Raw genomic sequence first — 25,589 nt, 5'->3', positions numbered from 1 at the left:
AACTCTTCCATTAGCCTATTCAAATTGACATTGAAATGCAAAGACTGTCTTACGACTTATGTTGTGATTCCGCAATTACTGCTTTAGAGTAATATACATATAAATAGGTGGGTGATCTCCTCTCCTTTAGCTCCCTTCCTTTCTTTTCTGTATCCCAAAGAAGCATTTGTAGCTAGCCAATGAATAAACTCTTCCTGCTGGTAAATCTTAGAATAACTCTTAACCTCCCCTCTTGTGTTTTAAGTCTATTGAGACTGCTTTATACAGCACACTTCACCATTATTGTTTGGTTTAGTTGAAATAATCAGACAGATATATTTCGTAAAGTTCACATGTAGTGATCTGCCATGGTATTGGCAATTTGTTAAGTTAAAAAAACAAACCAAAAACAGAATGAGTTACTTACAGAATCAATAGGAAACTTTGGTCATGGATGTATGCAGTTTACTTTTTTGCACCCCCATTGGAGTGAAGAAAAAACATTATATAAACGTAAGGAGCAGAGCAGTGGTGGTCAATCTGAGCTACTGTGGGAGTCTCAAATGCCACCTTGTCTCCATCAAAGGGCAGACCATCACATTCATGCAGGTTAAAGAGTAGGCAATCTAAAGCATTTCTGATTTGAACACTTTATCTGTAGCGTTCTTTCCAGCTATCTTGTATAGTGCTTACTTTACCGAACATTTGATCGATATTCACCAGTTTCTATACATACAGTATGTTGTTTCACAGTAAAGTTTCATTTGTTAATAATTTGTACTAAGTTTATGATAAGGGTGGTCACTACATAATTGTGCTTACATATAGGATCCTTTCCGAAGCTAGCAAAAAGAGTCAATCTTGGTTTCTACAGTATGGTCTTCTCTGTCTAGGAATTTATGGTCTTCTCTGTATGTTATTCTTTTTAAGTTGTAATTGATCCAACATTTAACTAGAAATGTTATTATCTATGAATGCCTATTATATTTTCTTGTTTACTGTTACTGCTTGTATACCAAACACAGTCCTTCATGTTTAACCTTCTACCATCCTCAACCCTTGTTCCATTCCTTGATCCATGTTTAACCTTGTTCCATTCTCAACCTTTCATGTTTAATCTTGTTCCATTCTCAACCTTTCATGTTTAATCATGTACCATCTTCAGTTCTTTAAATTTAACCTTGAACCATCTTCAGATTTAACCTTGTACAACCTCACCCCATTATGTTTAAAAAGTACCATCCTTAACCTCAACCTAAGGTGAGTATGCAAGTGCGATGTAAATTCTGCAGCAACAAAAGCAATATACTACCTCTTTAATGTCTACATAAATCAAACCTTTCACCTATGTCTTTTTCTAAAGTGAATGTCTGAGGATGCTTTTGTGCCACACTTTATTGTGTCTTGCCATTTAAATGTAGATTCTTTTCCCCCCCTTTTTCTCTGATATGCTGCGCATCTTCTGCAAAGAAATGTTAATCAGACTGTCTTTTGTAGCCGCGTGCTTGTGAGATAAAATATTTATTGCTGTTGTAAGACATAGTTTGTGTTCTGGTAATAGGTTGGTAGATGCTGTACATAAAAGATTGTCTACATATTATTTTCATGTAGCAAGAAAGTGGTAGTGAAAAAAAGGCTGTTTTTCTTAAAGGATTGGGGGGGGGGGGAGGGGGAATCTGTCTGTTTCTATAAAGTATTCTAACCAGGTAGCTAAATAAATCATTCCATAAGGACATATAAATATAAGAGAAACAGAATGCAGATTTTAAATACATTATGAGATTTTTGTATCTTAGAAATTATCTAAATAATATGAGTATTGTTATGAGGAACCTTAGAGATGGGGAAGGGTTTGATTAGAAATTGGTATATTCAGAAGAAGAGATTAAAGGGATTCTCCGGTGCTTAGACATCTTATCCCCTATCCAAAGGATAGGGTATAAGATGCCTGATTGTGGGAGTCCCGCCGCTGGGGACCCCCGGGATCTTGCACACGGCACCCCGTTTGTAATCAGTCCCCGGAGCGTGTTCGCTCCGGGTCTGATTACGGACGCCCACAAGGCCGGCGGCGTGTGATGTCACGCATCCGGCCGCGTGTGACGTCACACTCCGCACCTCAATGCAAGCCTACAGGAGGGGGCGTGATAGCTGTCACGCCCCCTCCCGTAGGCTTGCATTGAGGGGCGGAGCGTGACATCACACGGGGGCAGAGGCGTGACGTCACACGCCACCGGCCTTGTGGTCGTCCGTAATCAGACCCGGAACGAACACGCTCCGGGGACTGATTACAAATGGGGTGCCTGCCGCATGTAAGATCCCCAGCAGCGGGACTCCCGTGATCAGGCATCCTATCCCCTATCCTTTGGAGAACCCCTTTAACTACTATTGGTATATTTATGGTGATACCACCCCACTTGGAAATGTAGACATATTGACCATATGGAGTTGTGTAATAGAGTCAACTTAAATTGCATACTAGTTTAACCCCTTAACCCCTTAAGGACCGGGGTTTTTTCCGTTTTTGCATTTTCGTTTTTTGCTCCTTGCCTTTAAAAAATCATAACTCTTTCAATTTTGCACCTAAAAATCCATATGATGGCTTATTTTTTGCACCACCAATTCTACTTTGTAATGACGTCAGTCATTGTGCCCAAAAATCTACGGTGAAACGGGAAAAAAAATCATTGTGAGACAAAATTGAAAAAAAAAACGCCATTTTGTAACTTTTGGGGGCTTCCGTTTCTACGTAGTACATTTTTCGGTAAAAATGACACCTTACCTTTATTCTGTAGGTCCATATGATTAAAATGATACCCTACTTATACAGGTTTGAATTTGTCGCACTTCTGGAAAAAATCATAACTTCATGCAGAAAAATTTATACGTTTAAAATTGGCATCTTCTGACCCCTATAACTTTTTTATTTTTCCGTGTATGGGGCGGTATGAGGGCTCATTTTTTGCGCCGTGATCTGAAGTTTTTAACTGTACCATTTTTGCATTGATAGGACTTATTGATCGCTTTTTATTCATTTTTTCATGATATAAAAAGTGACCAAAAATGCACTATTTTGGACTTTGGAATTTTTTTGCGCGCACGCCATTGACCGTGTGGTTTAATTAACGATATATTTTTATAATTCGGACATTTCCGCACGCGGCGATACCATTTATGTTTATTTTTATTTACACTGTGTTTTTTCTTTTATGGGAAAAGGGGGGTGATTCAAACTTTTAATAGGGAAGGGGTTAAATGATGTTTATTCACTTTTTTTTTGCACTTTTTCTTTGCAGTGTTATAGGTTCCATAGGGACCTATAACACTGCACACACTGATCTTCTATGTTGATCACTGGTTTCTCATAAGAAACCAGTGATCGATGATTCTGCCGCATGACTGCTCATGCCTGGATCTCAGGCACTGAGCAGTCATTCGGCGATCGGACAGCGAGGAGGCAGGTAGGGGCCCTCCCGCTGTCCTGTCAGCTGTTCGGGATGCCGCGATTTCACCGCGGCTATCCCGAACAGCCCACTGAGCTAGCCGGCATGCTTTCGGTTTCACTTTAGACGCGGCGTTCAACTTTGAACGCCGCGTCTAAAGGGTTAATAGCGCGCGGCACAGCGATCAATGCCGCGCGCTATTAGCCACGGGTCCCGGCCGTTGTTAGAGGCCGGGCCCGAACCGCTATGACGCGGGGCCACGCCGTGGCCCCGCGTTATAGATCGGGAGTGGACACATGACGTTCCAGTACGTCATGTGTCCTTAAGGGGTTAAGGACCAAGGACGTACCAGTACATCCTTGGTCCTGCTCCCGTGATATAACGCGGGGTTACACGGTAACCCCGCATCATATCACGGTGGGCCCGGCGTCATAGTGAAGCCGGGACCCGCCGCTAATAGCGCGCAGCGAAAGTGAAACCATGCCGGTTAACTCAGTGGGCTGTTTGGGATAGCCGCGGCGAAATCGCGCCATCCCGAACAGCTTACAGGACAGCGGGAGAGCCCCTACCTGCCTCCTCGCTGTCCGATCGCCGAATGACTGCTCAGTACCTGAGATCCAGGCATGAGCAGTCATGCGGCAGAATCATCGATCACTGGTTTCCTATGAGAAACCAGTGATCAATGATAAAGATCAGTGTGTGCAGTGTTATAGGTCCCTATGGGAGCTATAACACTGCAAAAAAAAAAGGTAAAAAAAAAAAGTGAATGAATATCATTTAACCCCTCCCCTATTAAAAGTTTGAATCACCTCCCTTTTCCCATAAAAAAAAACCACAGTGTAAATAAAACTAAAAATAAACATATGTGGTATCACCGCGTGCGGAAATGTCCGAATTATAAAAATATATCATTAATTAAACCGCTCAGTCAATGGCGTGTGCGCAAAAAAATTCCAAAGTCCAAAATAGTGCATTTTTGGTCACTTTTTATATAATTTAAAAATGAATAAAAAGCGATCAATAAGTCCTATAAATGCAAAAATACCGTTAAAAACTTCAGATCACGGCGCAAAAAATGAGCCCTCATACCGCCCCATACACGGAAAAATTAAAAAGTTATAGGGGTCAGAAGATGACAATTTTAAACTTATAAATTTTCCTGCATGTAGTTATGATTTTTTCCAGAAGTACGACAAAATCAAACCTATATAAGTAGGGTATCATTTTAATCGTATGGACCTACAGAATAAAGATAAGGTGTCATTTTTACCGAAAAATGTACTGCGTAGAAACGGAAGCCCCCAAAAGTTACAAAACAGCGGTTTTTTTTCAATGTTGTCGCACAATGATTTTTTTTCCGTTTCACCGCAGATTTTTGGGCAAAATGACTCAGTCATTACAAAGTAGAATTGGTGGCGCAAAAAATAAGCCATCATATGGATTTTTAGGTGCAAAATTGAAAGAGTTATGATTTTTTAAAGGCAAGGAGCAAAAAACGAAAATGCAAAAACGGAAAAACCCCCGGTCCTTAAGGGGTTAAACTAGTCCCTGAAATTAGTATAACCTGATATAGTGAATGTACGACTGAATTGTCACACCCAATGTGTACAGCTATATAAGGTACACTTGTATTCATACAGCTCATAGAGATTTGAATGATACACATGTAATAAACCTTCCAGAGTGGGTAAATGGGCTATATATTTGGATCATATGGTTTTGACTTTATTAAACATGTTTCCTGCTTCAGTCACCTCACCACTACAACTGTAGAAAACAGCAATTAGCTCAGAACACTCAATTAGAGAATATATGTTAAGTGTAAAAATAGTTTCCACCATTGCAAAATCCCATGTGAGTAAATGACCATCTCAGATGACTGTACAGATAATGTAGTGCTATAAAAGCTTTCTATAACTTTCCTGGGACACGTGAAAGTGAGGCCTGCTGTTTTCTTAGTCCTAATGACTACACTCATTTTGCAAGTGTCAACAGTTTGTCCAACTTATTGATACCAAACACGTGGCTGGTATATGCATCTCTCCATAGGGCTTATCCCACATCTTCCCAGGATCATTTCCTGTCCTTTAGCTACATGGACAAGTTTGTAAACAAAGGCGTGCTTTGGTAAATTAAATCACTAATAAGGGCTTATTTACACTGACCAGTTATTGTACCAATTCTTTGGTTTCCAATCATTCCCAAGTATAGTTTACCTGTGTGAATTAAGAAACTGGTCAGTAATAAAAGATTAAATTATTATTTATAATTGTTCTTCCTAGATCATGCAACAGCCTTAAAAAAGCAACATTTACAATTACTCAAGGCCAGAGCAGGTTGGACTGCCACTAGTCAGGCATCGATGGCTTATGCGTGTAAGCCTGTTTTTTTTTTTTTTTTTTTCATAGCATTAAACGACCAGGCTTTCATCTTTGCATAAATCCGTGGTACAAGTGGATACAAAAATACCTCTCACACACTATGCTTCTTTCCTCCACTCTTCCTTCTCTTCTAACCTTATCACTTATAATTCTCTTTTCCTTTTCACCTCTTTCCTCGTAAACTCTGAAAAAACTGAAATCCATCTTCGAACAGATCAGCTTACCAATATATCAGGTTTAATGCTTTCCATAGATACCTATAGAGAGAGGAGGGGGAAGGAGGAGGGAATTATATAATAAGACAGAAAAAAGACACAAATGGGGCTGAAACCTCAAGTAAATGTTATATATTGACCTAAGAGGAGATTTATCCAAACCTGTCCAGAGGAAAAGTTGCTGAGTTGCCCATAGCAACCTATCAGATTGTGTTTTCATTTTTTACAGGTCTCTTTAAAAATGAAAGAAGCAATCTGATTGGTTGCTATGGTCAACCCAGCAACTTTTCCTCTGGACAGGTTTTGATTCCTAGTTCTTAATTCACGGCTGACACTATCCATTACTGCCCTATAATGTTTTCAATGCTGCTGCTGATAAACACAGGACATCTTATCATGAAATGTTACCTGATAGTTCAGGTACACTTCATGCACTGCAATATTTTAGCATCACCGAAAGTTTTTATGTACTGATTATAGAGCACAGTCATAAAAATGCCCTGGTGCCTGAGACCATTTGCGACAAAGGCAGATACCAGTGTTATAAATGGAATGTGGTTGGTGTGATCTTTTAACATCTTATGCATTTGGATTTGAAAGCTTTAAATTACACCTCTTAATATGGTATATGGTAGCATGCTGAAATAACAATACTTTATGTTGCTTTTGCTTGATGAAGACCCTAGTGGTCATTGTGTTTTACACCAACGCAGTAGCTTGTTTTCCCTTTTAAGAACTAACAGAGAGAAGTATTTAATTCTGTATTAATTGAACATTTCTGATCAAGTAATTCAGCTTTGTAGTACACACACACTTGTTATATGTTAATGCCTTAAATTGTCTTTATTTGCCTTTTAGAGTGAGATGAAATTAAAATTCTTTAACTTGTCAATTTGGCAATCACCATAACTGAGATTTAACAGGTGTAGCAGCATTAACCACAACTGCTCCAGGCTCTTCCGGCGGAAATATAGGAACAAAAAATTTCTTCATGCACAAATATTTAATAAACAAGCTGCCTACTGGCACAAGCCAACCATCTGTGCCAATACACACATGTTGCAGCTGTTATTTCATTGGACGGAAAAAGTAGTTGGTTTGAGACAGTTTTTACATGTAATACTAATTGCAATACTTAAGGTTTATTTGAAAGACTTCTGGATAAACATCTTGTTATGTGGTTTTGATGTAGTTGAAGACAAATAAATAAATATATATATTTATATATATATATATTTATCATAATTTTTTTTATACGATTGTGCCTATCCCATGAAGATTTATGTGAAAACTGAAATTTCTCAAGGGTGGGGCAGCATTTCATTTGCTTTCTAAAATAATCTCCTTCTAAGAAAGTCCTATCTATCTATCTATTATAAAGATTGATATAATGATTTCTACTCTCCAGTAATACGCCAAGGAATATTTAGAGCAAAGTGCCATCCCATATAGTCTGGACTGTAGGGTATCAGTTCACAAACTGCAAATCAATACTAAGAGAGGACTTTTTTTTTTATTTCGCCTTGTAGCCACCAGTGTACTGATTTTACTTTCTTGTTTTTCTTTCTTATTTATTCTATAATATTTTTTTTGATAAATGTGCTTCACACGTAGGGGTGTATTTATCAAACCTGTCCAGAAGAAAAGTTGCCAAGTTGCCCATAGCAACCAATCAGATCACTCCTTTTATTTTTCACAGGCCTTTTAAAAAAAATGAAAGAGGCAGTATGATTGGTTGGTATGAGTAACTCACAACTGGACAGGTTTTGGTAAATCTCTGCCATGGTGTTGAAATTTTGACTGCTAACTGCAATGTAACTGCCATAGGAAGCCAATGTACATTTTTGAACATATGTAAACTTCTTCCTGGTTGGTATTTGTGTTCTCTGAATTATACTAAATGAACTCATTCGTAACTTTGGCACTCAAGAGCTTTTAGGGATTATGGATACAGAAAGTGGCAGGCTACATGAGCAAGGTTAACACCATATGATATGTTAACCAAGCGCTATTTATTAATAAGGCAAGAGACAGACAATAATAATTGTATTATCTAAGAGCATATATAAATAAAGAACACTCACTCCTGTGAGACAGACATGCTAACTCCTGTCTAGGGATGAATGTTCCTGGATGAATAAGTATTGGAATCAAGGATCATATTGTCAAAATGCATGTGTGAGTTAGAAGTTCAGAGAGAAGGGCCAACTCATCTCTATTTTTACCATATAATACAGCTTAAAAATTTGCAGACTCTTAGAGGATTGGTGGTATACTGTACATACCATTTTAAAGAAAACATAAGTGAGCAGGCAAAACACTTTTCTTTTATTTCTTATGGGGTTCATATTCAACTGTAGGGTATAACAGAATGACACAATCATAAAACATTTCAACAAACAGAAAAATGAAATGACCCATGTTCAAAAGTCTGAATACACTTAGGGGGAGACTTATCAAAACCTGCGCAAAGGAAAAGTTGACCAGTTGCCCTTGACAACCGATCAGATTTCTTCTTTTATTTTTTTTTAAAGATCCTTTTAAAAATGAAAAAAGGAATCTGATTGGTTGCTATGTGCAGCTGGTAAAATTTTCCTCTGCACCAATTTTCACAAATCTCCCCCTTCTTAATACTATGTATTGCCTCCTGTAGTATAGGTATGAAGAGAAAAAAATCTTCCACATCTTGATAAGTGATTGAACAGTACTGACTGGCTTTTTTAAGGCTTTAGTTATTTTTTTATATTTCCAATTTTTTTTAAGTACCGTATTTATCGGGGTATACCAAGCACCGGCCTATAACATGCACCCTCATTTTACCAAGGATATTTGGGTAAAAAAAGTTTTTTCCCCAAATATCCTTGGTAAAATGAGAGTGCGTGTGTGTACATGTGTATACCCCGATACACTGTTTCTGACCGTGCAGAAGCCCCCAGGAAAGGCAGGGGGAGAGAGGCCGTCGCTGCCTGCTTCTCTCCCCCTGCCTTTCCTGAGGTCAAAAGCCCTGCTGCCGCCGCTTCTCTCCCCCTGGCTATTGGTGCCGCTTCTCTCCCTCTGGCTATCGGCGCCGCTGCCCCATTGTCTCCCCCATCCCCAGTTTTATAATTACCTGTTCCCGGGGTCGGGTCCGCGCTGCTTCTGGCTCCAGTGTGGGGTCTCCTGTGTCGTTGCTATGCGCTGCGAAGCGCAATGGCGAGTGACGTATGCAACATCACTCGTCATTGCGTAGCGCAGTGCATAGCAATGACGCAGGAGACGCCACACCGGAGCCAGAAGCAGCGCGGACCCGACCCTGGCAACAGGTAATTATAAAACCGGGGATGGGGGAGGCAATGGGGGCAGCGGTGCCGGCAATGGGGCAGCGGCGCCGATAGCCAGGGGGAGAGAAGCGGCGGCAGCAGGGCTCTAGACCCCAGGAAAGGCAGGGGGAGAGAAGCAGGCAGCGACAGCCTCTCTCCCCCTGCCTTTCCTGGGGGCTTCTGCGGGGTCAGAAAAACCGGGGATGGGGGAGGCAATGGGGCAGCGGCACCAGCGGTCTCTGGACCCCAGGATAGGCAGGGGCAGAGAATCGGGCAGCGATGGCAGGTCTCTGGACCTACAAAAACCGCCGCAGTTCATTGATTTAAAGCACCCGCTTTAAATCATTGAACTGCAGCGGCTTATCGGAGTATAACAGGCAGATAGAATTTAGGCAAAAAAATTTTAGCCTAAAAAATGCGTGTTATACGCTGATAAATACGGTACCTTGTTACACAGGTCTTTTGACAGTTCTTTTGTGCTTCCCATGGCTCAGTATCTAGTTGGCTCAGTGCATTCATGTGAGCGGTAACAAACTCACTGACTATTTATACACAAACACTTATTGCTATTTAAAATTTCACAGGTCTAGGGAATTAGCCTTTAATTGCTGTTTTAACCTGTGTGTGTTATCTCGTGTGTCTGTAGGAAGGCAAAACACATATAACCCCTTGACAACCACGGACGTAAATGTAAGTCCTGGTTGGGCGGTACTTCGCGCACCAGGATGTACATTTAAGTCCTGTGTATGACTGCGAGCATCGAAGTGGTGCTCGCATCATACATGGCAGGTTCCGTCTGCTATCAGCAGTTGGGGACCCGCTGGTAATGGCCGACATCCGCGGCAATGCGCATGTTAAAATAGATGATCGAATCGCCCGCAGCGCTGCTGCGGCGATCCGATTATCTGTAATGGCGGACGGAGGTCCCCTCACCTGCCTCTGTCCGTCTCCTCGGGTCTTCTGTTCTGGTCTGAGATCGAGCAGACAAGAGCAGAAGATGACCGATAATACTGATTAGTGCTATGCTCTATGCATAGTACTGAACAGTATTAGCAATCAAATGATTGCTATAGATAGTCCCCTATGGGGACATAAAAAGTGTAAAAAAAAAAGTAAAAAATCCCCTCCCCCAATAAAAATGGAAATTGTCAGTTTTTCCTATTTTACCCCCAAAAAGCGTAACATTTTTTTTAATTAACATATTTAGTATCGCCATGTGCGTAAATGTCCAAACTATCAAAATATAATGTTAATGATCCCGTACAGTGAACGGCGTTAAAGTAAAAAAAACTAAAAAACTAAAAATGCAGCTTTTTTTGTCACATTTGATAAAAAAATTAATAAAAAATTATCTAAAACTTTTATATATGCAAATGTGGTATTAATAAAAAGTACAGATGACGGCGCAAAAAATTAGCCCTCATACTGCCCTATATATGGAAAAATGAAAAAGATATAGGTGGTCAAAATAGGGCAATTTTAGATTACTTATTTTGTACAAAAAAGTTTTAGATTTTTTTTAAGTATCTAGACATGGGTATCATTTTAATCGTATTGACCCACAGAATAAAGAACACATGTAATTTTTACCGTAAAGTGTACAGTATAAAAACAAAACCCTCCAAAATGTGCAAAATTGTGGTTTTCATTAAAATTTTCCCCCTAAAAAATTTTTTTGGGGGGTTCGCCATACATTTTATGGTAAAATGAGAGGTTTTATTACAAAGTACAATTGGTCACGCAAAAAACAAGCCCTTATATGGGTCTGTAGATGGAAATATAAGAGTTATGGATTTTAGAAGGCGAAGAGGAAAAAACGAAAACGCATAAATAAAATTGGCCTGGTCCTCAAAGGAGTATTCCAGCGCAAAATAATTTATCCCCTATCCAAAGGATAGGGGATGTTATAGATTGTGGGGGTCCGAGCACTGGGGCCCCCCGGGATCTCCTGGATGGGGCCGCAGCGGTCTGCAAGAAGTGAGGTTTGGTCCCCAGCAGAAAGCCACGGCAGACACGCCCCCTCCATGTATCTCTATGGGGTACATGGAGGGGACGTGTCAGCCACCGCGTCATGCGGGGATAGAACGCCCCCTTTCTAGCATACTGCTGCAGCCCTGTCCAGGAGATCCCGGGGGGGCCCCAGTTCTCGGACTCCCCTCGATCTATAACTTATCCCCCTATCCTTTGTATAGGGGATAACTTATATTGCACTATAGATCTCTTTTAAGGTTAAAATGGGCTTGGTCCTTAAAGGAGAACTCCGGAGTATAAAAATTGTCACCCATACTGCCGGCAGTAAAAAAATAAAGATGTACATACCTTCCTCCGCTCCCCCGGGGCCTCCGGTAACCGTCTCCGGTCTCCGCCGCAATCCTCTTCCTGTTTGCCGGTGGTTGGAGAGTCTTACTGCGCTCAGCCAATCACCGGCCGCACTGAAGTCCCGACTCGGCCGGCGATAGGCTGAGCGGCAGTGTGACGTTTTCGGCCCCAGCAGCAGGTACCGGTGTAGTGAAGGATTTTGTGTCCTGGAGCGTTCTCACACTGCCGCTCAGCCTATCGCCGGCCGAGTCGGACTTCACTGGGGCTGGTGATTGGCTGAGCGCAGTATGATTTATCCGACCACCGGCAACCAGGAAGTGGATCGCGTCGGAGACCGGAGCCGGTTACCGGAGGCCCTGGGGGAGCGGAGGAAGGTACGTACATCTTTATTTTTTTTTTACTGCCGGCAGTATGGGCGACAATTTTTATATTCCGGAGTTCTCCTTTAAGGGGTTAAGGGTATGTAAAATATTTAGTACAACTCTATGTGTTAATAATTTTATTGTTATTGTAAGTTATTATAACTTTTGTAGTATTAACCAGGGTTAGCTGCAGATGTGTGCAAGCCATTACACGCTAGAGTAGCAATGGGTCTCCTTACTATGCCATCAGTGGTGTGACAAGTATAGAGTATGCTTATGCAGATTGGCAAAGGCCACTGGTCCTTTACATCTTCCTGTTGATGATGTTGGCCTTGCCAGAAATCCCTGTTGGTATAACTGCTACAGGGGCCTTATCATAAGAGTAATATACACACAATTATCAGAAATGCGGAGGAGAAAAGAGCAGTTGCCCATAGCAACCAATCAGATTTCAGCTTTCATTTTAAGAGGTCTTTTTAAAATGAAAGCAGTCTGTCTGCTATGAGCATTTGCCCCACTGTCCTTTAGCACAACGTTTAAAGTTTGAACCCTATCAGGACCAGGTGAATTTTAGTTTTTACACTTTTCATTTTTTCTTTTTTGCCTTTTAATAGCCTTAAAGGGGTTATCTAGGAATAGAAAAACAGAGCTAATTTCCTTTACAAAAAGCTCCCAGTCTGTCTCCAGGTTGGGTGGTATTACAACTTGGCTCCATTCACTTTAATGGAACTGAGCTGCAAAACAACATTTAACCTGGAGATAGACAGGGAGCTTTTTTTGAAAGAAATTAGCTCTGTTTTTATATTCCTGGATGACCCCTTTAATTATTTTATTTTGTCTTTGACACACCCATATAAGGGATGGTTTTTTGTGGGACCAATTGTACTTTGTAATAACTTTCTCAATGTTTCCGTAAAATATACTCTCAAATCGCAAAAAATTATATTTGTGAAGTAACATAGAAGAAAAATATTAGGGACTAGAGTAGATTGTACATACAGATCAATGCAGCACTTATGTACCGCATTGATCCATGAAATCTGCACTGTTTTGGTAGAGCATGCCTGAGGCAGTCTCTGTCAATAGGAGCAGATCGGCAGTCACAGTGACTCAGATAAGTACTCCGCCTGCCAGGTCAATGGATCTCCTGTCTGCGATGCTATTGCGACCAGGAATTCCGACCCACTGCACCACCAATGATTACTTTCACATGCATTTAAATGCCGCTGTTAACTTTGAGAGCGACATTTAAAGTGTTAATAGCCAGTCAAGGCAGATCGCCAGCTACTGAAATCAGTCAGAGGTTAACTCCATACACCCTTAGCAGCACCATGACGGATTAAAACCTTCATGAGTCACGAGGGGTTAATAAATCTCCCCTGTGGATACAACTTCCTGTGTACTTCACTATAGTAAGATGTAAGGCCTCATATAGGCCTCAAAACTTCAGAACTGCAATTTTTGGTCAGAATTGGACATAGTTTAAAGTTTTATCCTGAATCAAGTCCAAATTCTGGATCAACAGGTTCTCCAGTAAAGACCATGTTTATGACTTACCAGGAGGACATTTTTGTACACGTTTCTGACTTCCTGTCTATATAGTAGCTTAGTCGAAGGGCATCAATCTTTTAGGATAAACAGTTGATGAAAGCAAATGTGGTATACACATCAAATTTGACAACTGCTGTCAAGACATGGGGACTTCTACTTTTGCGTCTTTTGTCTAATTAGTGATCCTTTCAGTCAAGCAATATAATTAGGCAATATGTGTTCATGCTAAATTTTTTATATAATGTCATATTTACAGCATTTCAGTGGTCAAATCAGACCGAATTTTCCAGAGATGAACCAATATTCTGTATTAAAAAGGGTTTTCACGCTTGACTGTTGTAGTTAAACTGCTTATTGCAGAGCTAATTATCAGGTTTAAGCAGCTTGAGTAGGTTTGTCCTAGGTAAATCCAACAGCCTCCCTTGTGTTAACCCTTTCTGTACCACATTAGTTATTTCCACATAGGTTTTACAGAGTTAGACCCAGAAGGGCTTAGACTCATCCGTTTTCCCCTTAGGTTTTAAATACACTGTATATCAATTCTAAGTGTTACTCAACGATAAGAACAACTGCATGGATGAGAATGGCATGTTGTAAACCCTCCGGGAGATATTCCTTTCTTCCTATGTTTTTTATTTATACTGGGGATAATGCCTTTTGATGTGGTTAATTAGCTGCTAGAAATAAATGGTGACTAACAGTCTTAAAGGAAGCTTTGTGAAATGCTTATTCAAAACCACTATGTAAACTATTGAAAAAGAGAAAAAAAAGGACACCTACACTACATATCATACAGCTGTCCAGAAATGAAGACCTCCTGTTATGTCTCAAAGAATGATCATACTCACTAAATACTTACAGAATGTCCAATTGAGGTGTCTTAGGCCCAGCAGAGCAAAGGCTTCAGAAGTCCTAATGTATAGCTATACAGACCATGTTCATGTCCTTTTTACCTCGTAGGGCTAAATAAGCAGAACCCATTCAGCAAAGAGTACTGGCTGTGGAAGTAAATTTAAGTGAAGGCTTTTCAGAGGTGTCAGTAGATTTTAAAGGGGTTATCCAGGAAAAAACTTTTTTTTTTATATATCAACTGGCTCCAGAAAGTTAAACAGATTTGTAAATTACTTCTATTAAAAAATCTTAATCCTTTCAGTACTTATGAGCTGCTGAAGTTGAGCTGTTTTTTTTCTGTCTAAGTGCTCTCTGATGACACGTGTCTCGGGAACCACCCAGTTTAGAAGCAAATCCCCATAGCAAACCTCTTCTACTCTGCTCTCTGCTGACATATCTGCTCGTCTCGGGAACTGCACACTGTTGCCAGACAGAAAACAACAACTCAACTTCAGCAGTTGATAATTATTGAAAGGATTAAGATTTTTTAATAGAAGTAATTTACAAATCTGTTTAACTTTCTGAAGCCAGTTGATAAATATATATATATATATATATATATATATATATATATAAAAAAAAAAAAAGTTTTTTCATGGAATACCCCTTTAATGTTATGTTGTATGAAGATTATATGAAAATATAACTATTAAGTTTACCTTTGCACTTATCAATTATAGATCATTTAGTGCAAATTTTTTTATAACCCCCAGTGTAATTTATCAGTAGCTAAGTATATAGCCCTTTTAGGTGCTTTTGTATATCTGCCATTACTATCGCTTGTGGTAGGGCATTTGAAATAAACATGTTCTATACTTCGTCTTCGCTTATTAAATATCCTTTGTGAAGTTCTCAGAATGCATAAATGTTGGTTCCCAAGACCACAGTGGCCACCATAGTTTTTAAAACGTACCTGTCATATCACAGAAAGAAATAGCGCTTATATACGTTAATCACTAAGTCATGCAGACTCTTTACGTCTTTTCTATGTGCTTAAAGGGGTATTCCGGACAAATACATCTTATCCCCTATCCAAAGGATAGGGGATAAGATGTCTGATCGCGGGGGTCCCCCCGTGATCTCCATGCAGCACCCGCATTCTATGTGGGGCTGCCACTCCAGTCTCGGAAAACTGCGCCTCCGGTCTCGGAAAACAGTCTCGTTGAACGCGGGGGGTCCTAGCCGCGGGCCCCCAGCATACCCCTTTAATAAAAGAAAATGAAAAAATCAGGGTGTGTCCCTCGTGAGGACCACTATGGCCAAAGAAGAATAAATGGCATAAGCTGGGCTCCTTACCTTTAGGTGTTGCACTAAGAGCACAACACCTACAGTAGCATGTGGATGAAGAAAATCAGGTGAGCTGCCCCATGGTTGTCCCGAATGATAGGCAATCAATCCGATCTTGCACAGTGGAAGTAAAATAAAAAATGTTGAAAATCAACCCCTGGATAAAAGGCGCTTTTCGTGGACGTAAGTGAATTAAAAAGAGCATATTTTATTGGTAAAACAGCGTGTTTTGATCCTGGACCTGGAGCATTGTCAGGCCTTTTTATGTGTTAAGCTTTTTATTTGACTCAAAAATCCCTCTGTTCTGTTGCTCACTCATTCTGACATCCACTGCTCAGGAAGGGACATGTCTGAGGCAAGCACTAAGCCCGCCCTCACTCACCATGCATTCACTTCCTCCCTGCTGTGCTGGGTCTCTTCATCCAATCACTGCAAGCTGCACTGTAACCCCCTCCTCACTGTATTCAGACGAGTCTGATAGACATGACAATAGTTAGCACAGAGGAGCACTAGTCCCACCCTTACTTCTTGGACTTTGTCCCAGCCTGTGCTTTAGCTGGGAGAAAAAATGATACTAAAGCTGGAGAATATTATGTTCTGGATGGTATAGGGACCCTTAGGGTTTTTTATTTTTTTATTTTATTTTTTTTATGAGCCATAATTTCTTTAAAAAAAGAGAAAAAAAGGCAATACATTTTTTTAATGAAGTAATAGAAAGGTTAATGTTTTGCCAAGATTTACAACTTATAAAAGATTTTTAATTCTGACAGTACCCATTTAAGTGGAAGGATTTTTTTCAATTTCAGCCACACAACCAAATGCAAAAAGAATTTGGAAAGGGTCTGAAGACTTTCCAAATTCATTGTATGTATGTATGTATGTATACAAAATCTAATTTGATCCAAAAGAAAATGGTTATCAGTTGGACAAATCATGACATGGAAAGACCCGAGTTGTTTATGCCCATGACTTATGGAAGCCAGATGTTAGTGCCGAAAGAACTGCTACTTTCAAAAAGAACAGATGGGTGTGTTGATAAATTTAAAAATACAATATTGAAAACAAAACCTTACTCACTAAAGAGCCTCTTTTAAAAAAAATGTTGTTCTTAGCTTTAACAGATGTCATGTGGTAACAGAAAATCTTTAGCCTTTGACCTTTTTAATGTGATTTTGCATCTGAAGTACTACTCTTACATCATTTAAATCAATGTAACATGTAATGCGGTATCTAAAACCATTTTCATGTTGAATGTTACATCAAAAGACATTTATATGTATAGGTTTAAGATGATTGATGTTTAAATATGGCTGATTAATGATGAAGTATTGATAGTGATGATATGGGAAAGAATAACATTTATAATGATAAATATCTCCAGAAGACCAACTATAAAACCCAGTGCTCACCAAACTCCCAACAGTAAAAATAAGAATATCCATGCATCTTTTTGGTGGTTCCTTTGGTAGCAAACTTTGCTGAAAATGATTGGACTGAATAGTCATTATTGATGCTTTTTTTGTGAAAATTGTCCACACTGTCTGAGCATTTGTATGTAAAGCATCCTGGTAGATTATATTTAATCTACACATAAAAGCACATACAAAAGAGAAGTCCCATGTTTGTGTAGCCCCTTGGCACTGTAGCTGTACCTCGACATCTCTACCTTTTAAGATCCAAATTGAGTAATATTTTTAATCGAATCATTTTGGGGTAAATACATGTATTTACAAGAAAGTATTAAGGAAGATAAAGAATGGGAAAATAAGTAGAAATGTTATCTTTTTTTTTTTTTTTACAGGGTTTAAATGGGCACTGTCACCAAACTTTTTTTTTTTGATATGTTGTAGTACTTATGTACTACAACATATCTCTAATATAAATCTATAAAAAAAAATTTCTCATTAAAATAGTTTATTTGAATGTTGAAAACGGGCCACTAGGGGACTCCCTCCTAGTGGTCGGCTGCAGGCTGGCGTGACATCACGCATGAATTTGGACTGATGCCCGCTGGGCATCGGTCCTAATTCATTTAGCCTGCGCTTGCTCCCTGCCTGTCAGACAGGCGGGAGCGAGCGCTGAAAGTGCATTGGCTGCCTGGCTTCACACGCCGGCCCGCCTCCCGGCATCTACACGCTGCCGACGCTGCTCTGTACTCAGGTATGGCTGGGGGGGGGGGAGGGAAGGGGTTCGGGGTAGCACCGTGGCAACTATTGATTTCAACAGAGGGGGGGAGAGAGCGGGGTTCGGGGTGGCACCACTACAACTCCCAGCATGCCCTGACAGCTAGTAGATGTCAAGGCAAGCTGGGAGTTGTAGTGTGAAACAGCTGAAGGCACCCTGTAACTAAAGGCAGAAGTGTCGGCCCCAGCAGGCATCAGTGACGTTGTGCCTGCTGGGGAAGTCTGCCTGGTAGTTAGCACACTACCAGGCAGACAAAAAGCCATTTTTAATATAGTAAAAATAAAAAAAATTACAGGCCGTGAGGGGGTTAGGGATAGATGTGCAATAGGCAGAGACAGAAAAAATTAATGGATGCTGGGAGCTAACCTTTAACATAATGTTTATTCTGCAGGTCAATGAGACTATGGCAATACCAAATAAATATAGTTTTATTACTTTTAAACTTTAAAAGAACTTTCTTAAAATTATGCATTTGGTTTTTTAAAGGGGTACTCCGGTGGAAAACTTTTTTTTTTTTATCAACTGGTGCCAGAAAGTTAAACAGATTTGTAAATAACTTCTATTAAAAAATCTTAAAGGGGTACTCCGCCCCTAGACATCTTATCCCCTATCCAAAGGATAGGGGATAAGATGTCAGATCGCCGGGGTCCCGCTGCTGGGGAGCCCCCGGATCGCCGCTGCGGCACCACGCTGTCACTACTGCACAGAGCGAGTTCACTCTGTGCGTAATGATGGGCGATACAGGGGACGGAGCAGCATGATGTCATGGCTCCGCCCCTCGTGACATCACGGCCCTTCCCCTTAATGCACGTCTATGGCAGGGGGCGTGACGACTGCCACGCCCCCTCCCATAGACTTGTATTGAGGGGGACAGGCCATGACATCACGAGGGGCGGAGCCGTGACGTAACGATGCTCCGGCCCCTGTATTGCCCGTCATTACGTGCAGAGCGAACTCGCTCTGTGCAGTAATGATAGCGCAGTGCTGCAGCGGCGATCCCGGGGCTCCCCAGCAGTGGGACCGCAGCGATCTGACTTCTTATCCCCTATCCTTTGGATAGGGGATAAGATGTCTAGGGGCGGAGTACCCCTTTAATCCTTCCAGTACTTATTAGCTGCTGAATACTACAGAGGAATTTATTTTCTTATTGGAACACAGTGCTATCTGCTGATATCATGACCACAGTGCTCTCTGCTGACACCTCTGTCCATTTTAGGAACTGTCCAGAGCAGCATATGTTTTCTATGGGGATTTTCTCCTACTCTGGACAGTTCTTAAAATGGACAGAGGTGTCAGCAGAGAGCACTGTGGTCATGATGTCAGCAGAGAGCTCTGTGTTCCAAAAAGAAAAGAAATTCCTCTGTAGTATTCAGCAGATAATAAGTACTGGAAGGATTAGGATTTTTGAATAGATCTAATTTACAAATCTGTTTAACTCTCAGCTGATTAAAAAAAAGTTTTCCACTGGAGTACCCCTTTAAGGTGAAAATGGGCTGAGTCCTTAAGGGGTTAAATAAACAGAAAACAGCAGCTTTGGAGTTGTTTTTTGTTTTGTTTTTTTGTATCACGACATCCTAAGAGCCATTACTTTTTTTTTCTGTTGACAAAGCATTATGAATTTTAATTTACTTTTACAACATTCACTGCACAGGATACATAGCATGGAGGACCTGACATAGAGAGAGGTTAACCTTTTTTTTTTTTAATTTTAGTCCCTCTAGGAGACTTGACTTTTGAATATGTATATAATACAATATAATATATTTCAACATAATTTGGCCTTTTTAAGGCGAGTACTAAGATCACACGTTAAAGGGGTTATCCAGGAATAGAAAAAACAGCTAATTTCTTTCAAAAACCGCTCGCGTCTGTCTCCAGGTTGGGTGTGGTTCTGCAGCACAGTTCCATTGAAGTGAATGGAGCCAAGCTGTAATACCACACCCAACCTGGGGACAGACGTGGAGGTGTTTTTGAAAGAAATAAGTTCTGTTTTCTATTCCTTGATAACCCCTTTAAGGGGCCTTCATTAGCCATTAGCTATTATAATAACCCTGTGGCACCCCAAAATTGTGTTGCAGCTGTGTGGTAAATTTTAACTGTCTAATAAAGCATTGCAAAAAAATATTTTCATGTATTTGCATTGTATAAATGTATTTTGTTGGTAGCTTTTTTGGTCCTGGTGTACCAGTGGTTGCCAAGAAGAAAAATCTTGGCATCAAAACACCTGCTGACAGTTGAGTCAGTATGTAGGAGTACATAAGCCCCTACTCTCAGCTTGGAGGAGAATGACAACAAAAGACTATTTTCCAGTGAATCAATGCTTTGCACATGGGAAGACAGATGAACAGTAATTTTGGCTATCCACATTAACCACTAACCAATAAATAAACATGGAATTTCTATTAAATGTTCAATAAGCAAAATAACAGAACACATTTATTTAAGATGTCAGTTGTATGAAAACTCAGGTGGATGGAATAATGAGTTAGAGGTCCATCTTTACAGACTTTTTGAGCAAATAAGCACACAGCTCCTTCAGGTAGATCTGTCTGCTGCCATTTTTACAATGTCATATGCGCAGTGGCTGCATTGGCACGCTGCTACTTTTCTGGGATAGACTCATACACTGACTTCAGTGGTTGTGCTTTAATGATGGAGACGAGGTTTCTTAGTAAACCAAATTTAGAGTACTGGAATGCTTATCTTATATCCAGACTCTGAACATAAAAGGCATTTTATACCAGCAATTGTTCATTTAATGAGCAATTGCAGAGTACAGGACGGCTAAGGGATTGAGCTACACGCACCATTATTGCAAGAAGTATTTCGAAATACCAGAAATAGGACGTAAGCTCTGATCAGGGAGAGTGTGAGCACAATTACCTTCTTTTCAAATCCTTCTGTGACACTGCGGGAGGAAAAAGGACTTTGAAACTTGAAAGGAAAGAGCTTGCTTTCAACCTCAAAAGCTAGGAGGAAAGGGCTCTGAAATTTGCTCAGTATTCCCAATTCACCATTAGCCTGTTTCTTCCTTTAGCCTCAAGGCATTCTCCGCTTTTTGAAAAGATGTTAAGAAATTCAGTCACAATAGAGAGCCTAGTTTTGAACATGTTTCACTCGGTCCATTGAGGTCTGGTCTTCAGCCTTTGTGTGGGGTGAATTGAGCTGAGCAGCTCTCTGGCTGGGGAGAGGTGAATGAGCAGTCTCTGTGCAGTCGCAAATTTGGCAAATAATAGATTCCCCTACCTCTGTATGATAATATGCATTCCTATACAGCCCCTCTACTGGCAGGATGTGCATGCAACTTGAGCTAAGTTAATGCCAAAGTGTTGCTTCATAGCAATGCTTGTCAAGTTGTGCCTTGTCATTGAAGTTGCTGTTGACCCTTCACCAAAATGATGCTGTTGACTTCTCACAAAATAATCCCATAAAAAGGATACTAAGCCATTACTTATTTCACGTAAACCCAACAAAAATAAAACTTACTGTACCCAGCCCCTTGTGAGAGAAGGGCACTAGTCTGATTTAGCAATAGCCGACTGACCCAAAAAACAAACTAACTGGGAAGGATTGTTAAAGAGGGAGAGTTCAATAGCGGGAACTCCCCAGGAATATTAATGAGCTTGTTAAATTTTGCATGGTACCATACTCTTAATTCATCTAATGGGGCAGAGAGAGAGAGAGAAAGAGGGAAAGAGCCTGAGAAAGAAGGCATATCTGCACAAATAGGACATGTCTTTGAAAGAATTAACCCGTACTAAGAGCAACGCAAATTTTCTGGGTAATTGTGAGTATTCTCTATTATTCTGGTCTAGACGTTACAAGTCCCTTACTATTGTGAAATTATATTGGTTGCCCCATGTATTGATGCTAACCTGTTGCATGTCTACGTTACATATTTCATTAAAGACCTTTTCTAAACCTATATACTGGCAGCACCCTGCTATTGGTAACATATTATGATGAAAGGCATTAACTTTTTATGTATAAAGATTGTTTAGTAGTAACTTTTTGTGTTGATTTTTATACATTATTTTAAAGTTTTAGAAGTTCATAAATTACATGAAAATTTTACACAGCACAGATTATGTATTTCATAATAATTTCCTCATACTTATCCGGTATAGGATTTTATATACACTTTGAGAGCAAAAGTTAGGAACTTAATACACCATATACTGAGAGTTTCAAAATGTATTCTTGCACCTGTGTGTATATATATATATACATGTAGGAAAGTAGAAAATATGCTGAAAAAAAAAAGGAATGTATTTCTTTAACTGTGAGCCATTCATCTGGGAAGAACATTTTAGCTGATCGGATGTTGCTTTGCCTCTAAAGCTGCCTGCTGAAAAACCTGGACAAGCAGTAACAGTTGTCTTGTGTTTGGCTGTCGAAATCTTTTGGCACTTACTGCCGAAGAAGTGGGCTGTTTGCTTACATTTTTGCAATAGACTCCCACTTGTTGCCATGGCCGACAGTATGTTTCTGTCAATAATTTGGCTTGGCGCAGCCTGTCTACACATCCTCTTAAAAATCTTATTGAACAATTCAGTTCAGTAGAACAAGATTAGGCAGCTTTCGTCTTTGGCCAGCTGAAGTGCCTGCTACACTTACAGCAGGCAGAATTATTGCTGGGGAAGTTTCTTCTATCTGTTAGCATAGAGAGGGAAAAAAAAGTCTTGCAAATCCCTCAGCTATTTGTATTCTGGAGTGCGTGCACTGTCAAGTTTATATCTGCCTCTTTCAAAGGCAACTGTGTGATGTGGGGCACGAGGTAAACTCTTAACATAATGTTTGCCTGATGGAATTCCATGTCAGCGCGAGGATGTCTAAGTCTGCAGAACAGAGAAGCTAAGCAAATCCTTGATATCAATTCGATACTATATGACTAGACAGTAAAATGTATTCTTTTGTCTTCCTTATCCTGTTGACTTTTTTTTAATAATGTTTTTTTTTTTGTGTATTTATTTTATTTTTTTTAAAAACAAAAGATTATGGAGAATGACTTTGTCAACTACCATACTATTAACTTTTATTCATGGGTTAATATTATTTAGAAAGGAAATTTTACTTATTATAATGTTGCTTAATATATTATGGTACACTTAAGAATTCACCAATTTTATCTGTCCATGTTTTTTGTGTGAGTATTTTCCACACTGTTGCAGACTTTTGACTTACTGTATATTTGCTTTCTAAATACAAAGTATGATGAACAATCTTGCTTAGCTGTAGGATATACAGATGTGCAAAAAGGAGTGTTGCACAATGTCCCATTGTACATTTGCCCTGCATTTAGTACACTGCAATAATCATGCCATGTTATTTTGTATCCCATGCAGCTTATTTAGGAGTTATAAAAGTATTATCAATTTAGTCTCTATGTTATATGCATATTTTCCAAGAATATAAAACTTCTTAACACATTCCCACGATAATGGTCAATATGCAAAGTAATTGAAAAGATATAGGGGGAGGAGGAAATGTATTAATAAATTATGCTGGGTGTAGAAAAGATGGGTGGAACTTAGGCATAAGAGGTCATGTCCCTAGTGTACCAACATATTTACTATGATTTCCGCCAGTAAACTTGCTGGTATAGTGTGGCACTAGGAAGAAGGCCGGGCTGAGGCTCATTTCAAGACACAGCTGCCCAGTGTATCACTGTGGCTGGCGAAAAGGTCAGCACATTGTGACAGGTCAGGCCCCAGAATGCGGAATAAGAACGGGGCCGGTAAATGGTAGAGCAATATCTGCACATTGGAGGAGCGGTGGAAGGTGAGTTAAAGTTTCTTTTTTTTTTTCTTTCTGCAGCCAGGACAGGATAAGAACATAAAACATCATGGGATAACCCCTTTAATAAATTCTGTAACAGGTAATAAAAGCCGCAAAAATTCATACGGAAAGGCAGGTGGCCAAAGAAAGCTAAATAGTTCTACAAGAATGTTTTTAATATACAGTGGGGATCAAAAGCTTGGGCACCCCAGGTAAAAATTTGTATTAATGTTCATAAAGAAGCCAAGGAAAAATGGAAAAATCTCCAAAAGGCATCAAATTACAGATTATACATTCTTATAATATGTCAACAAAAGTTAGATTTTATTTCCATCATTTACACTTTCAAAATAACAGAAAACAAAAAAATGGTGTCTGCAAAAGTTTGGGCACCCTGCAGAGTTAATATCTTGTACTGCCCCCTTTGGCAAGTATCACAGCTTGTAAATGCTTTTTGTAGCCAGCCAAGAATCTTTCAAATCTTGTTTGAGGTATCTTTGCCCATTCTTCCTTACAAAAGTCTTCCAGTTCTTTGAAATTTTTGGGCTGTCTGTCACGCACTGCTCTTTTAAGGTCTATCCATAGATTTTCAATTATGTTGAGGTCAGGAGATTGTGAAGGTCATGGCAAAACCTTCAGTTTATGCCTCTTGATGTAATCCCCCGTGGATTTCGAGGAGTGTTTAGGATCATTATCCATTTGTAGAAGCCATCCTCTCTTTAACTTCAGCTTTTTCACAGATGGCATCAAGTTAGCATCGAAAATTTGCTGAAATTTTACTGAATCCATTTTTCCTTCTACTTGTGAGATGTTCCCTGCGCCACTGGCTGCAATACAACCCCAAAGCATGATTGATCCACCCCCATGCTTAACAGTTGGACGGAGGTTCTTTTCATTAAATTCTGTTCCTTCTTCTCCAAACGTACTCAACGTACTCCAAACTTTGCTCATTCCGGTGAAAAAGTTCAATTTTAACCTCATCGGTCCACATAACTTGTTTCCAAAATGCATCAGGCTTGTCTATATGTTCATATGCAAAGTTCAAACGCAGATTTTTGTGGTGAGGACGTAGAATAGGTTTTCTTCTGATGACTCTTCCATGAAGACCATATTTGTACAAGTATCTCTTTATAATGGAATAGTGTGCCACAACTCCAGTGTCTGCCAGATCTTTCTGGAGGGTTTGTGCATTCAAACATGGGTTTTGAATTGTTTTACTCACAATCCTGCGAGCTGTTCTGTCTGATATTTTTCTTGGTCTTCCAGATCTTGCTTTATCTTCCAGTGTTCCTGATGACTGCCATTTCTTAATTACATTCCAATCAGAGGATATTGACATCTGAAAATGTTTTGCTATCTTCTTATAACCTTCTCCAGCTTTGTGAGCATCAACTATTTTCAGCTTCAGATTTCTAGACAACTGCTTAGTAGAACCGATGGTGCTGATTGTTGGGGCAAGGTCAGATGAGTCTGGGCATTTAAAACCTTTAAGATTGACATCACCTGGTCTTCCCAGATGATGATTGAGAACAATCCATGACAATGGCAGGTCTCAGTTTTGCAAAGGGGACAGTGCATACTATAAATTCTGCAGGGTGCCCAAACTTTTGCAGACACCATTTTATTGTTTTCTGTTATTTTGAAAGTGTAAATGATGGAAATAAAATCTAACTTTTGTTAACATATTATAAGAATGTCTAATATGTAATTTGATGCCTTTTGGAGATGTTTCCATCTTTCCTTGGCTTCTTTATGCACATTGATACAAATACCTGGGGTGCCCAAACTTTTGATCCCCACTGTATATATGCATAAAACCAAGGACAGAGCATGTAGGACCATTAAATAATGATAATTAATAGGTGGTCACTGAGGATCAAGAGAAGGCAAAGCTAATGAAATA

The 25,589-nt window shown here is 39.9% G+C and overlaps 1 protein-coding gene across 7 annotated transcripts in view; it reads left to right on the top strand.

Moving 5' to 3' along the window:
* GLI3 (GLI family zinc finger 3) overlaps positions 1 to 25,589 on the top strand; it is a 223,574-nt gene that overhangs the window by 51,126 nt on the left and 146,859 nt on the right. Inside the window, exon 1 of one of the 7 annotated variants that reach the window (XM_056520515.1) lies at positions 21,596 to 21,695. The exons of the other annotated variants lie outside the window; for them this stretch is intronic. The gene's annotated coding sequence lies outside the window, so the exon portion shown is untranslated. Of the gene's footprint in view, positions 1 to 21,595; positions 21,696 to 25,589 lie in introns of those variants that run through there. 7 annotated transcript variants of the gene reach the window in all.

This window comes from Hyla sarda, chromosome 5, assembly GCF_029499605.1.
Source record: "Hyla sarda isolate aHylSar1 chromosome 5, aHylSar1.hap1, whole genome shotgun sequence".
Taxonomy (NCBI): domain Eukaryota; kingdom Metazoa; phylum Chordata; class Amphibia; order Anura; family Hylidae; genus Hyla; species Hyla sarda.
Note: the sequence above shows the minus strand (reverse complement) of the source record. Positions and strands in the feature narration are given on the sequence as shown.